Consider the following 15,066-nt stretch of genomic DNA (forward strand, 5'->3'; position numbering starts at 1 on the left):
TACTCGCCACCTGGTAGTACTCCTGAGTGTCTCAGCCTATGGCGCCCTCTAGTGGACACAGTTATATATGCAGGTAGACAGTTATCCGTGTGAAAAGTTATATATGCAGTTAGACAGTTACTAACAATCCTACACAGAACATCTGCCTTCAACACCGCTTACACCAGAAATCTGTGTTTTAACAAGCACCCAGGCACCACCCCGTATACAGCACTGACAGAAAAAAGGTGTGATCTAGCCAGGATGCACAAGTTTGGGTGAGTGTGTTATGCTTACCAGCAAGACAGAGGAAAGCTCGAGTCCAGGTGTGAAAAAGGACTCTTTGTAGGGCATGACAAGGGCAGCCCCGCTTTTCTAGTCTACTATCCTGGTAAAGGGAAAGTGCAAAAACACAGGCTAGTAAAATGTGTCACAAAGACAACAAGTGAGAACGAGACACAGACACAGGAGCCAGAGCTGGACTCCAGAGTAGGGTGTGATGAAAGAGAGACACCACAGCCTAGTGTACTGAGCACAGACATGCAGACAGACAGTCAACAACCCCCAGAGGATGATGATGGGAAGCACCCTAGGGTGACGTCACATGCCTTATGCAGTGGGAGATATCCCTCCCGGGAACATAAACCCCCAAAGTATCTGAAAGACTATGCCCAGAGAGAAAGTGACGAGGATGACAGTACACTTACCAGCATAGATTACTGCTACAGAGTAGTGAGTGGTGTACCTCAGACCTTTAAAGAGGCCATGGTATCCCCTGAGTCAAGAAAATGGGAGAGAGCAATGGATGAGGAGATGAGGTCCCTAGAGGACAATCATACCTTTACTCTAACAAAGTTACCAGAGGGTAGACAGACAGTGAGAGGCAAATGGGTGTACTCAATCAATGAGGGTATCAAAGGCCACGACAAGTACAAGGCCAGGTTTGTAGCTAAAGCAGTGGCGGCCGGTGGGTACTTCGCCACTAGGGGCGCTATACCAAATATTTTGCAATGCAAACATGTACAGTACAGTACTGTACCACGCAAGACTCATGGCAAGACGTGAGCGATTCGACTCACGCTCACGGCAATGAATCGGCTCTTATGAACGAGTCGCTCAGCTGTTACTACAACAACACACAACCAGTCAAATAAAGTATAGTCTAGACTCTAATTCACAACTTGAAACACAATATAAATAGAAAAGTTAGAAACAAAACTCGCCCGTCTCCAAACACAGGCAGATCTCTCCCTCTCTCCTTCTCTCTCTCACACACAGCGCGACGTGGAATCGATTCGTTACACAATCAGACCTATTATATACCAAGAATAACTTCAGTATGAGTACAGGGCTGTACACATATTTTGCATATTGTTAAACGAGCCAAGGCTATATTAAACTATCGATATGAATCGAAAATCTGGGACCCTGATGTAAACAAGACAAACGTCTTTCTCTGGTCTGCATCCCCTTAACAATTGTGTGTATTGAGCCGTACTGTATTGTACCCATTCTGCAATCTGTTAATAAAGTTCTCATTCATTCATTCATTCAAACATAGACGATATTGAACAAGCCATAATCCACGTATTTTCAATCCGAGAGAGCTGCAGTAGTTAAATCAATGAGCCATCGACATAGTCAGTGTGGTAAGTAACGTTATTATTGCATCCAAGATTGATACACGGCTGGCTAGGCAGTTGGTAGTCATAGTCTTGTGTTATAAAATAAATAAACAATCAGCAATGTCTCGCTTCATGAATGGCCAGCAGTAGTACTGCTCCTAAAAAAAACTATTTACAAACGAGAGAGAGAGAGAGAGAGAGAGAGAGAGAGAGAGAGAGAGAGAGAGAGAGAGAGAGAGAGAGAGAGAGAGAGAGAGAGAGACTCACTGTTTAGTTGAAACGTCCAGGGCAGGAGAGCTTGATAAACGTGTATAATCCGCCATATAGCTTGTTAGCCAAGTGTTAGCTGAGCTCGTTAGCACAACACTCAACAAGTACATTCCTTTGTCCATTTCCGCTCGAACAGACTGCAAACTACCTGGCATTCTATCGCCATGCTCTTTGAAAGAGTGCCTAAGCTTAACAGTCTAAAGAACTTGCAGTCACGGCACGCTAAGACAAACAACCTAGCCCAACCTAGGAACCAAGCTAGAAGCTAGAATTGGAACATTAGAAATTGGATTCGGCCAATCAGAGATCGTCTCTGTGAAATTCTGCCATGGAAAAAAATACTGGCGTCGGCCAATCAGAGAGCGTCTCCACGAAATGCGGCTATGGAAATTCTTCACGGAAGTTCACGCTGCTGCCTAGACCGCTTCAAATCGCGCTCGGATTCCAACATAATAGTCATATTTCAACGCACAACGCCATATGCACTGATTGGCTGTGACGGAGACAGCGATCAAACTGTGACGCGCACTCAGAGCGCTATCGCTTCTAGCCCGGGCGAGAAATACAAAAAAATAAAAAAAAAACGTCACTTCCTGCTCATGAAAACGATGTTTTTTTAATTTAGATAATAACGTTATATTGTGCATTGGAAATACAAACATACTTAAAATGAGTAAATATTATTCATTTTAAACATGTTTATATTATTTATAGGGCTATAAAACACAAAAACGAAAAAGTTTTATTGTCTTCTTCTCTGATTTAACAGCAGCTGGCCAGCAGGTGGGTCGGCGCCCTTGCGCCCCTAGTGGCGAGCCGCCACTGAGCTAAAGGCTACAGTCAGAGGGAAGGAATAGACTACGGTGAGACATTCTCACCTACAGCCAATCTGACCAGTGTACGGGTAGTGATGCAGAAGGACAGTTTGATTTTACACCAGATGGATGTGAAGACAGCCTACCTGCACGCACCCATTGATAGGGAGATATATGGAACAACCTGAAGGTTACGAGAAGAAAGGAGAGAAGCTAGTGTGTAAGCTAGAAAAATCCATTCACGGCCTGAAACAGTCTGGGTGAAATTGGAACGAGATGCTTCATACATGTCTAATTGAAGATCACTTCATACAGAACCCAGTAGACCCCTGTGTTTACACAAAGGAGTCAAAAGAGTCAGGAAAAGTGATAATTGTGATTTGGGTGGATGATTTAATCATTGCAGCAGACAACACTAGAAACCTAGAGCAGGTGAAAAGTATGCTCTCCACCAGTGTTCATTTTGTTGACTAAATTGATGACGAAAGATGTTCGCCAACGAAGGTTTTTTTCATGACGACAACGAGACGTGACGTCACGTTATTGAATACCATGTGACGCTAACGAGACTAAATAGTTTATTAAATATCGTTGACCACAACTGAGCACACAAAAATGTAATTTACAAAAACCAGGACGAAATTTCTCTTCATGTATGTTGATATTGTTGACTAAAACAAGACGAGACAAACTAATTATAACTTTTCTTAATGCCATCGTCCCGACAGAACAGTGTGACGGCTGACGGGAGCTCTGCAAGTTGTACTTTTAGTGCCAAATGATAAGAGTCTGAGGCGGAGTCTCAAAAGAGAATGTTGAATATTTATTTTGCATTAAAAATCACAACAGATCCTCTGCTAGGAGCTAACTGAACCGGAGCCCTCTGGAGGAAGTGTGCAACAACGTTTAACGTCCGTGTGGAACCAATGTACCAACAACCATTCCGTGGGTGAACTCATTGAGCTTAGTTGTCAATTAATGATACTAATACTAATCTATACAATCACCTGTTGTTGAATAAATACCATTACTTTCTAGTTATTACTAAAAAACAGTATATATAAAACAGTAGCTGTAAAAATGAAAAGAAAAAAAGTTTTATAATTTATATAATATAATTTTTTTTTATGTATGCACTGGTATCGGATCAGTATAACCAGACCTAGACCACCTCTAACTCTAACCCCTAACCAGACCTAGACCACCTCTAACTTTAACCCCTAAGTTAGGGTTGTGACTTAGAGGTGGTCTAGGTCCGGATAGGGGTTAAGAGTTGGTCTAGCCCTTTACATCCATCTATCTAAATAATAATAATAAATTATAATGAATGCTTAACTACCCCTAAGTTACCCTAACCAGACCTAGACCACCTCTAACTCTAACCACTAACCAGACCTCTTCCATGTGGCACTTTAACACTGACCTCAGAATGTGATTTTATATAATGTTTTTATGCAAGCAGATTGCAATCAGTGTGTACTACTACTAGTACTACTGTGTGTTCTGTTTACTTAGTTTACAGTATCCTGTTATAGAATAAACCGCTGCCAGACACAGCAGAGAGAGAGAGGACAGACATGACAGAGAGGACAGACACAGCAGAGAGAGGACAGACATGGCAGAGAGAAAGGAAAGACAGCAAACAGAAGACAGACAGAGTTCAGCGTCGTCTCTCTGGTCAGAAACAACGTCACCACATCTGTAATGCTCTCTTTGATGCATACATTGGACCATGTCTACACCAACATATATATACTGTAGGAGCAACAATACATTGGACCATGTCTACACCAACATATACTGTAGGAGCAACAATACATTGGACCATGTCTACACCAACATATACTGGAGGAGCAACAATACATTGGACCATGTCTATACCAACATATACTTCCTGTGTATCACTTGTGCCGCCGACTCAGATTCCCCTAGGTTAAAAAATAAATACGCAATTTAAATCAGAAAATTTACCATGTTGACTATTTCTGACTTTCTGATTTTTTTTTCCATTAACTAAAAATTGACAAAAATGTCATCCGTTTTCGTAGACTAAATCTAGACTAAAACAAAAAAGACAAAATTGAGACAAAAACTGACTAAGACTAAAATGCTCAGTTGACTAAAACTGACTAAACGAAAAATAAATGAAGATGACTAAATATAATGAAAACGAAAAAGGAGCACTTGACACATGACTAAGACTAAAACTAAAATGAAAATAGCTGCCAAAATTAACACTGCTCTCCACCAGATTTAAAATGAAGGACCTAGGTAGGTTAAAACATTTTCTAGGCATGGACTTCGAACAGTCTGCCAGTTGTGTAAAAATATCCCAGAAGAGATATGTGGAAAAGATCCTGAATCGTTTTGACATGCAAGAATGTAGAACAAGGGAAACACCATGTGATCAAAAGCTAGACTACCAAGAGGATGCTCAGAAATTGACAGATGTAAAAATGTACAGAGAAGCTGTAGGTAGCCTCATTTATTTGACAACATGTACTCGCCCTGACCTATGTTTTGTAGTGAGTAAATTATCACAGCATTTTGCTGATCCCACAGAAGAGCACTGGATTACAGCAAAACATGTTTTTCGTTATCTCAAAGGCACAGCAGATAAACAGCTTTGTTTCAGAAAGAGCAGCGAGGGTGTTGACAGAATCTGGCTATGGGGCGACAATAACGTGGTCAAGAGGCATGGTTTCTATCTTTAGCCTTTAAGCGGCGTGGTTTATTCATTCACATGGTATGAGCAGCAGCACATGAGTTCTCCTCTCACTGAGAGGCTGGTGGAGAAAGAGATAGAGGGGGAGGAGACATCTCTATTTATACTCGCCACCTGGTGGTATCAGGAGTGGCTCCGCCTAGAGCGCCCTCTAGTGGAAACAGTTATATATGCAGTTAGACAGTTACTAACAATCCTACATAGAACCTCTAACCTTAACACTCCCACTTAGGGTTGTATTAGCATACTGGCTAACTTCTCCGAAAACATTTTACAAAGAAAATAATTAGAGGTGGGCATAGATTAATTTTTTTAATCTAGATTAATCTATCTGCAATCCTGGATTTAATCTAGATTAATCTAGATTAAAATGGCCCAAAAAAAAGAAAAAAAAACTGCCGAAGGCATTCAAAATATGTGTGTTCTACCCAAATAATGACCAGAAGTAAGTCCTTACTTTTTCTTTCCTCCTTATGTTTCTCAGGCCAGGTGGCCCATTACACCATGAGCCCATCTCCCGATTCCAAAATGCATTACAGACTGTTTGAAAAAGCTGTTTTGCTATGATAATTGGTAATGAAATATCAAAATAATGTTCAATAAGATGTACTTGTGTTTAATATGTTGTTTTATTCAGAAGTTAACACAAATAAATAATATTACCAGTACAGTACAGTATCTAGCACACTCTCAGGAGCAAAACAGAAAGAATCATTTCAAACTTGAACTATGTGACATGGCTTGAATCAACTGCTCCAGTGGAGTTGCTCAGTGGCCAATGGTGTCAACTGTGGTTGTACTGAGCAGCTCCCAGGTGTGAATGGAACTGTGTGAATGTGAAGCAGGGCGTTCCTGAAAAAGAGTGTCTGTGCTCAGCGAACCTACCCTGAGTAAATAAAGGTAAAAAAAAAAAAAAAAAAAAATCTTTTTTTTTAGATGAATGCGTTAATTATATTATCGCGCGATACTAGTATAGCGTTAACGCAGCACGTTAACGCCGTTAACGGCCCAGCTCTAAAAATAATACAATCCAAAAACATTAAAGGGGAACTATCTTATAAATGGCCTTTTTGAGTGTTTAGCATTGTTTCCTAGCTATGTGAACTTATATTAATATGATCTATGTCTCAAAATTCTCATATTGGCGCATTCTTCCAATTCTCCTCTCACAATATTCACCCTCACTGAACTGAGTCGTTTGAAAATGTGCCTATATGTGATGTCATATAGTCACCGCTGCATGTTAATGTTCAGGCGAACACGGCCACACACAGTGGTTTAGGAGCCCAGGCTCAAAACAGCTCGAGATCTTGAGGTAGAAAAATGCTGTTTTTGAGGACTTGATTAGAAATACAAAACAATGAATAAAAAAAATATATATATTACAGAGGTGTTCCATAGACTCAGAGGAATTGTGTAAAAGTGCCCAAATAGTGAAAGAAATAGTAAAATAGTTCCCCTTTAAAAGAGTATGGCAGTCAATATTTACACATTAAACATGACCTCTGCAAATCTCTTCAATTTCAATTTGGAACAAGTTTCCTCATAGTGTCGTCTACTACCATGTCGTCCGTTGGACAGTAAATCAGTGTCATTATTTCTTCTCTGATGACAGATCTGATGAGATGATATTTTTATATCGACATGTTTACATCTATGTCGGCACACTGGGTTCCTAGCAATCACAATGGTTCCCTGGTTGCCCTCATAAACAACAGTCTTCATATATACATAGGTGTCCATCACTTCGAGCAGTTCTTCTAGAAAAACAAAAAATTTCATATGTACATAGCTAGAAACATACACTCGGCTTCACATGTTGATAGTATCACTGTGGGCTTTAAGTCCTAAACCCTTGCTGCCCTTTCTGAAACACAGCTGTTTGTCTGCTGCAGCTCTGGGATAACGAAAAACATGTTTTTGACGTAGTTCAATGCTTCTCTGTGGGGTCAGCTAAATGCTGTGACAATTTTTACTCACTACACAACATAGGTCAGGGCGAGTACAGGTTGTCTAACAAATGAGGCTACCCACAGCTTTTCTATACATCTCTTACATCAGTCAAAACATCTCAGGATCTTTTCCACATAATTAAATAATTTAGAACATGGTAAGTCATCCACCTCTGTATTTAAACATGGAATTAAACATAAGATCCATTTCATTATTTAAACATGGATTCTACTCAGGTATTTAAACCCGGATTCTACTCCTCCCGTATTTAAACCTGGAGTATCCTCCTCCTGTATTTAAGCAGTGTAGCCACCCTCCTTCAGTATTTAAACATGGAGTACCCTCCTTCAGCATTTAAGCAATTAGCTACGAACCATACTTTGTATTTGTCGTGGCCTTCAATACCCTCCTGGATTGAATACACCCATTTCCCTCCCACTGTCTGTCTGCCCTCTGGTACTTGGTTGAATACACCCATTTCCCTCCCACTGTCTGTCTGCCCTCTGGTAACTTGGTTAGAGTAAAGGTGTGGTTGTCCTCTAGGGACCTCATCTCCTCATCCCTTGCTCTCTCCCATTTACTTGATTCGGGGGACACTATGGCCTCTTTAAAAATAACATTTTATACTGTGAATGTTACCAGCAAACTTCTAAATGCACAGAAACGATGGTTGGTTATCATCCAGTGTTCACTTTTTATAAGGTATTGTCTTGGTAAATTACCATAATTGTATACTGTGAATATTACCAGCAAACTTCTAAATGCACAGCAACGATGGTTGGTTATAATCCAGTGTTCACTTTTTATAAGGTATTGTCTTGGTAAATTACCATAATTTTATACTGTGAATGTTACCAGCATATGTGTCTAATGCACAGCAACAATGGTTGGTACTGATGACTGTCACCCAGTTGATTGAACATATTGTGAAATAAAAATTTCACTTCATCAAAGTTTCAAGTTTTCTGCATTGTAAAGTATTCTGTATTTTATAATAATGTTTTCTGGACCTACACCAGTAGTTATAACTTACTTGTTTGTTAGCACCAGGCATGGTGGTTGATAAGGTAGTAGTATTTCCAGGTGAAACTAATTGATATATTATCAATACAAGATATTATTACTTTATGAATGTGTTTATCATGTATGGACGAATACATTGGAAAACAGGTAGGTACAGAGCAACACAGTGTCTACAACACATGAGCAGATTATGCACAGTACATGAATGAGAAACAGTTTATTGCATGCACATGATCTATAATACCTGATCGGTACAATATCTACTAACCTGATCAATACAATATATTCCCACCTGATCGATATAATAGTATTACTGCATTTCAAGTTTGTCAGTCAGACTGTCAGTCGGACTGTCAGTCAGTCAGTCGGACTGTCAGTCAGTCAGTCGGACTGTCAATCAATCAATCAAACCATCAAACAATCAATCAAACAATCAATCAAACAAACAATCAATCAATCAATCAAACAATCAATCAAACAATCAATCAATCAAACGATCAAAAAATAAATAAATCAAACAAACAAACAATCAATCAAACAATCAATCAAACAATCAATCAAACAATCAATCAATCAAACCATCAAACAATCAATCAAACAAACCATCAAACAATCAATCAAACAAACCATCAAACAATCAATCAAACAAACCATCAAACAATCAATCAAACAAACCATCAAACAATCAATCAATCAAACCATCAATCAATCAAACAAACCATCAAACAATCAATCAATCAAACCATCAAACAATCAATCAAACAAACCATCAAACAATCAATCAATCAAACCATCAATCAATCAAACAAACAATAAAACAATTAATCAATCAAACCATCCATCCATCCCAGTCTAAATTGCTTTATAACACGTTCGGTAACTATTATCACCCCCCCCCCCCACCCCCCCCAAGCAGCAGCAACAGGGAATTGCGCAGCTGACATAAAAACAGCTGTAACTTTTTTTCTAGAAAAACCGTCTGAATTTTCCTCTTTATTTACCTTTTTTAACTTGTAATTGTGAACGAACGAAGACATGCAGAAACAAACGGTTTTTTTCATAGTGTACATCAACTCGTCGTCGTCAAATGAGCCAAACCATTTCCCCATAGTTATAATATAAAATATAGAAATAGCTCCGCTAAGATCATGAGATATGCTAAAATCGCCCTGGAATCCTGGCCAGGCGCGGTCATTTCGGGATTTCTGGCCGGCGACCAAAGGGTTAAAGCACCTGTTTCTGGTGTAAGCGGCTTCTTGCACCGCATAATGCCATAGGCTCTTAGGTAAGTTACTGTCTACTAGCTTACACCTAGCCATTTCGAAAAGGGTGCGCCATTTCCTCTCTGCCACTCCGTTCTGGTGTGGGGGATATGGACATGACGTCTCGTGTCTTATCTTGTACCTTCTCAACAGTGATTGGAACTCTATGTTTGTGTACTCGGTTTCGTTGCCGGTCCTCAAGCATCCTACGTTACCATAAGGGGCTACGTCTGCTAGGAATTTCTCCGTGGCCTGGAGTGTGTCACTCTTTGCTTTGAGAAAGTAAACAAACACTGCTCCTGTGCACACATCTGTAAAATACTGTACATATCTAAAGCCTCCTATGGACTCGTTGCTTACTGGACCGGCTAGATCCGTGTTAACTAGTGCAAGTGGTACCTTTACTTTTTCTGTGGGATTTCTGTTTCTCGATTGAGTAAACTTCCCCGTTTTGCACACTACACAATTTTTGTCAGGTCTACGCTTTTCACCTTCAATGTGCATGCCTTCTGTCACTGCTTGCAGTTTCAGTAAATCCTCGTAATTACAATGACCCATAATCTCGTGCCATGTCTGAATATCGTGACTGGCCGTCACGCTACACATATCATTATTATCATTACACTTGTTGTTGTCATTACACTCTGTTTGCAGATAATACATTCTCTGGTACATCTTTATGTCAAACCGTGTACCGTCAGGCTCTACAAGGAAATGTTTACCTTTATCGAAGAATACCTTGGCACCGCTTGCAGTAGCAGCTATTACAGAGAATAGTCCTTGTGGGAACAATGGTACGTAGAGAGCGTTCTTTAACGTCACTGTATGCCGGCGCCCCCCACTGTCCGTGAGGCATACCTGTGCGTCTCCTCTCTCTTGTGCCAACCCGTAGGTGCGCTTCCCGTCTGCCAGCTCCATGCTGTGCCTCTCCGGGTGGAAAGTTCGTGAACCGACTCCTGTCGTTGATGACATGGGACGACGCCTGTGTCCACGATCAGTCCCTTCCTCTGGGCCCGCTGGAGCTGTGCCGGCCTGGCGATACACGCTGTCCGCGCCCCGAAAGCGAAGTCTTCTTGTCCCGTTATTCTCCGGGCGTCGTCCCGATCTGTCTCACGTCGACCCTCGCCGCCATCGTGTCCGCAGCCGCCATCTTGTCCGTAGCCGCCGTCTAGTCCATGGCCGCCATCTCGTCCATGGCCGTCATCCTGTCCATGCGCGTATCGCGTGCTCTGGTCGTGATTCTTCATGCACGCTCTGTCTGTGTGCCCCATGGATTTGCAGAAGCTACACCAGACAGTCTTTGTGCAGTGGCCTCTCCGATGGCCTTTCTCTCCGCATCGCCAACACGCCAGTTCCGCCGTGGTCCTGGTCCTCTCCCTTGGCGTCGCTCGGGCCTTCAGCACCCTCTCTCCCACCTCCGTGGCGGCTGGGTGGGTATCTTCTGAGGCCTCGAAGTTTCTTAACTTGGCCTTGAACTGTCCCAGTGTCATGTCCGCTGAACCGTGTGTTACCAGGAGTGTGAACGGTTTGTACAGCTCCGGTAGTCCCCTCATCACCATCGCCATCATTAGCCCATCGCTTGGTGCTTCTCCTGCACTCTTCAATGCCGTCATGGAGTGCTCAGCTCTGATGACGTATTCGGTCACCGTCTCGGTGTGCCCCTTCCTCAGTCCCGTTAGTGTTATGTAGAGGGCCACGACTCGGGTTCTTCCTCGCCCGATGTAATGCTCTCTCAACACCTCCAGGCTTTCTCTGCCTTTGTCTTTAGTGTCGCGGAATATCAGCCCCAAGCTGGTGTCGTCGAGCAGTGGCGCTAACTCACAGTACGCGTCTGCGTTACGCTGGTCGTCCAGGGCTTGCTCTTCCGCCGTCAGTGGTCCCGTGGGGGCTGTCAAGATCGTCGCCTTCAGTCCCGCACCGTGCATGCAGCATAACATGAGCTCTTCCCAGAGCTCGTAGTCCTCTGCTTTTCCATTGAATGAGGGCCATTTACTCCTTCCCTTTGTCGCCATCCTCTTGGTTGATGGTAGGCGTAGCTTTAGCTCTTGTTGGCCTAGCGTCTAGCCACGCGGTGCTCCCGGTGCTAACCTAGCCTATACTTCAGCTAAACTTGCTACCCTTATTATTTCGCCCCGGCGTGATCTGGGCCCATAACCTGTTGACAGAATCTGGCTATGGGGCGACAATAACGTCGTCAAGAGGCATGGTTTCTATCTTTAGCCTTTAAGCGCCGTGGTTTATTCATTCACATGGTATGAGCAGCAGCACATGAGTTCTCCTCTCATTGAGAGGCTGGTATCAGGAGTGGCTCCGCCTAGAAACAGTTATATATGCAGTTAGACAGTTACTAACAATCCTACATAGAACCTCTAACCTTAACAGAGGGCTTAGGGCTTCAAGCCTATAGTGATGCAGATTGGGCGGCAGACGCCACAGACAGAAGAAGTACCACTGTGTATTGTGTGAGTTTGGGTACAGACAGCTCACTGGTTTCATGGAAAACAAAGAAACAGCCCACAGTGGCACTATCAACTTGTGAAGCCGAATACATGGCTCTAGCTATGACAATACAGGAATGTATTTATCTAGAACAACTGCTCGAAGGAATGGATACCTATGTATATAAGAAAACTGTTGTTTATGACAGTGGTTCCCAAAGTCGGGGTCGCGACCCAAAGGTGGGCCGCGAGCAGCCACGGGAGGGCCGCGAGATGATTTCCAAACAACAACAAAAAAAAATCTTTTTTTTGTCAGGCCACTGAACTTAGAAGCAGGCCAGGACAGTGTTTCTAGTTGTATTCTAAAATTATTTTCTATTGTATTCTAAAATGTGACTATATGGTTTTATATTAACTTAATAAATAAACAAAAACGAAAAATCTACTTATTTCAACGAACATTTCAAACTAAATAACAGATTATGCACATAAAACGCTGAAAACAACCGAAGCAACAATAGTATTTTAATGAGGCTATTATTATTATCATTATTATTTTGCAACAAGTTAGCCCTCTCATAAATAGCACATATAAATGAATAACTAACTTGAACTAACTTAATAGGATTGAAGTGATATTTGGCTTAAAGAATCGGTCGCCTGGCAAAAAAAAAAAAAAAAGCCTGATGATGTGCATTGGGCCGCGGCTCTCTGACGCCTTATTTTCTGGGTCCCGGCCTGAAAAGTTTGGCAACCCCTGCTCTATGAAGACAACTAGGGAACCATTGCACTCGCTAGAAACCCTGTGTGCCGACAGAGGTGTAAACATGTGGATATAAAATATCACTTCATCAGATCTGTCATCAGAGAAGAAAGGATGACACTTGTTTACTGTCCTACAGACGACATGGTTGCAGACGCTATGACCAAGCCTGTCTCCAAACTGAAATTGAGAAGATTTGCAGAGGTCATGTTTGGTGTATAAAATATTGTCTGTTATGTAATATTGACTGCCATATTCTTTTGATGTTTTGAACTGTATTTTTTCTTGAAAAGGTTGTTTTTGGAAAAGTTGTACAGTATACACGTCATTCATAAGTGGGAGTGTTAAGTGTAATGTGTTAATATGACTGTATGTAACTGCACTTTACTGTTCCACAAGAGGGCGCTATAGGCATAAGGAGACGCAGCTATTGTGGCTGACGTCAGGTAGAAGGTATAAAGGGGAATGTTCCCTCCCCCTCTATCTCTTTCACTCTACCTCTCAAGGAGAGGAGATCTCGTGGTACACATGTGCATAAGAATAAACCACGCCGGTTAAGGCTAAAGAAGGACCTTGTCGTCATGACCAAGTTATTGTTGCTCCCCAGGTGACTCTGTCAACACTGTGTGTTTAAAAAAAAACTGTACTGTTTCTACTCTGCTCCTGTATTGGATTAGTTGTAGACACACTGTGTTTGCTCTGTACCTGTATTCCAATGTGGATTCGTCCATACATGGCAAATAAAGTCTCTGACTCGGACTCTCTGAATTGTTTCTATTGAGCCGTACTGTATTGTACCCATTCTGCAATCTGTTAATAAAGTTTTCAATCAATCAATCTTATGTACAAAGTGATTGGTCTTCCTTTATCTTTGCCTAATTTTTTTCAAAGTTATTTTGAGTTTAATTCTCATTATCATGCACATCTCTGGTATGACTGTGTATGAACGAATAATGGACTCTGTGAAGCGCTCTGGGTGTCATGAAGAGCGCTATATAAATCCAAGCCATTATTATTATTATTATTATTATTATTATTATTATTATTATTATTATTATTATTATTATTATTATTATTATTATTATTATTATTATTATTATCTCACAAGAAGAAATAAAGACTTACGCATTCCTTTCTGTAGGACCTCTGTTGCCAAATTCTCATTTGTTTATCAAGGTGCAGTGATGTGGAATGATATACAAAATCTAACAGAAACATGTTCCACTTTAAATATATTTAAAAAGCTTAAAAAATAACTACAGATCCTGTAGTCTGTAGTATCCATGTGTATATGTGTGAAGTCTTTTCCCCCCCGCCATTATAATTGTTGTATTGTGCTGTATTGTATCTGTATCTGTGTATGATAGAGGTATATGTGTGTTTGTGCATAATGTATAACATTTTAACTGTTCTTCTTTTACTTCTTTTATTCCAGAATGTATGTTTGTAAGTGCAAATAACAATAAACAATAAACAATCAAGTCTCTTGACCTTTCACCTCAAAGTATCTGGCTACAATTAGCTCAATGGAATCACAAGAGTCTCTGTGTGATGTCAAGAGTCTGAATGTGATGCGAGTCTCCACAGTAGCCCTTTCTTTTTATTTCACCTCACTGTATGAAACTATGGCATATCATGTCTCCCCAAAACGGTGTTCTTCAAGGTCTTGAGGTCTCTTAATGCTGCCTTCTGGAGGGATTTATAACCCCCCCCCTTCCCCCCCCACACACACACACACACCAATTCTTGAGTGGTCAAAAATTACCCCCCCACCCCCCAGATAAAATATGAATCATCATCCCTGCACAAGACAAACCTAATATGTATACATGAGGCACCGAGAGGTTCAAGCTAAATCAACTGTGATATATAATGTATTGCTAGTCCAAATCAGGCTGGATGCAAGTTGTGAGAGTTTGCAGAAATAAATTGGCAGGGGCCTGAGATCTGTTGAATGTAGAGTTTGTTTGAGGGGTGAGAAAATATGTCATTTCAGAGTCGTGGTTTAATCTAATGTAAGAGAGCGCGGGCCAATGGGAGGCTTTCACGCTCCACCCTACCTGCCTCCCTCCACCCCCTTCCTCTCCACAGACTCACAACTGAGCACCAGCCGCTGCCGTCCACATCTGGAGAGAGACGCGTTTTAACTCAATCCTTCAACTTTTTACATTTTCTCTGAATAAGGGCTGTTGAGAAATACGCAGACGTTTGTG

This window comes from Notolepis coatsorum (assembly GCF_963971535.1).
Source record: "Notolepis coatsorum genome assembly, chromosome: 13".
NCBI lineage: Eukaryota > Metazoa > Chordata > Actinopteri > Aulopiformes > Paralepididae > Notolepis > Notolepis coatsorum.